Below are 2,073 nucleotides of genomic sequence, written 5' to 3' on the forward strand. Positions count from 1 at the left end.
AGACTGTGCACCTGTCTCTTTCTCAGTCACACGGAGCCCCGGGGGACCTGGCAGACTTCATCACTTACTTGGCACTAAGGCCGGTGTGGAGAGATGCCACAGAAAATACGGAAGTGGCTTTTGTCCCAGGTGGGTGTAGCAGGAATGGCACTGCCTTTATGTAAATGCTGCGGGCCTCGGAGCCACAAAAGCATCTCCTGCAGGAGGACCTAACTGAGGACTGCCTGAGAGATAGTTGACTGCTGGTGCAGACAATGCCAGCCAATCAGGTTCTGCAGTTTAGGAGAGACGCTTTCTTGGTATCAATGGGGCATGGGTGGAGGATATTAAAGGAGCTTATAGCAGCATAGAGAGAGCTTGCTGCATGCAGCCTTTCTCACCTGTTCTGGAGTCTGTCATTGACTCTGTGCCACCTCACCTCCAACCCTCAAGGGCAGGTAGGGTCAGACAGCGAGTAGCCCAGGGCACAGGCAACAGGTGGGAAGCCAGGCTCCTCTCTGGGTGTGAGTGTCCGGTCTTCCTTCTGGATTACATGTGCCTTCAGATGCCAGGGGTGATGACAGGCGCGTTGTGAACCTTGTCCATGGTGTCAATACCATCCTGTTGTCAGCTTGGGCCTGGGAGGTGCATCTTGGATGCCCCACCCCCCTGTCCTCATCCTCCACTCCAGAATCTTGGTTGTCCCTGGCAGGGGCAGAAGTGGCAGAGCCTCCCTCTCACAGGGTGTACCAGAGGAAGCAGGAACATCTACATCCAGCAGTGAAGGCCTCCCTGGGTGATTTTGAGCACTGAGTGAATTATCATACGAAAATGACTGTGCAGAGTGCTGACCATGTTGTGTGTGTTATTAAATGCCTGCTCTTTATAAGAAAAACATTGCGTGGTGTGATGGCTCAGCTGCTGAAGGCTCTGGCCACCAAGGCTGATGACCTGAGTTCAATCCTCAGGGACCCACCTGGTGGACGGAGAGAACCAACCTCTGCGGTTGTCCTGTGGTCTTCAAACAGAAAACCGTTTCTGAAAAAAGATCTAATTAAGTGGGGTATGGTGGTGCACACCTCTACTCCCCGCACATGGGAGGCAGAGACAGTGGTTCTCTGTGAGTTTGAATCCAGTCTGATCTACAGGCCAGCCAGGGCTGTGTAGTGAGATCCCATCGCCCCCTTCCCCCAAAAGCAATCAGAGTGGGAAAACACGCAGGCAGGCTTGCTTTCCCAGTGTCAAGTGTGCTAACTCCTGTGAGAAATCCCCAGGCTTCCATCTTCATTATAGGGATGAAGGGCTCTCCCCACACACCTCTCTGGAAACAAGCTGTCAGGTAAATTTAAGTTACTCTCCAGCAATCCCAACATTCAGATGGATCTAAGAGGATTGTTGTGAGGTTCTGTTTTGTTCTTTTTGGTGTCACATGTGCCCCACCCCCTTCACCCCTGGAGTGTCTTTATAGCTCTGGCTGTCCTGGAACTCATTCTGTAGACCAAGCTGGCCTCAAACTCAGAGCTCTGCCAGCCTCTGCCTTCTGAGTGCTAGGATTAAAGGCATGTGCCACCACTACCTCCTAGCTGGCTCATGAGTCTGATGCTCCAGCGCCCCATCTCTGGCAGCCAGCCCCTCTTCTAGGCAGGGTCTGTTCATAACAGAATTGAGCAGAAGGGGTTCCCAGCCTGCCTCCACTACACAGAGAAAGTCCTTGGAGAGTAGGCCCAGTGGATTAAGGCCCCTGATCAGGAGACATACTGCCTCCCTTTGAATGCTACCTGTGACACCTGCCAGTTGTGTGACTTTGTGGGACTCTCTCTCTTTCTTATTTTTAAATTATTTATTTTATGTATCTATGAGTACACTGTAGCTGTCTTCAGACACACCTGAAGAGGGCATTGGATGTCGTTATAGATGTTTGTGAGCCACCATGTGGTTGCTGGGAATTGAACTCAGGATCTCTGGAAGAGATAAGAAAGAGTTAAGAGTCAGTGCTCTTAACTGCTGAGCCATCTCTCCAGCCCTCTTTCTTTTTCCTTCCTTTCTTCCTTCTTTTTAAGTTTTAAGAATCACATTTATTTATTTATTATTATT

The sequence above is a fragment of the Mus caroli genome, unplaced genomic scaffold (genome assembly GCF_978045245.1).
Source record: "Mus caroli unplaced genomic scaffold, Mus_caroli_1 scaffold_11, whole genome shotgun sequence".
NCBI lineage: Eukaryota > Metazoa > Chordata > Mammalia > Rodentia > Muridae > Mus > Mus caroli.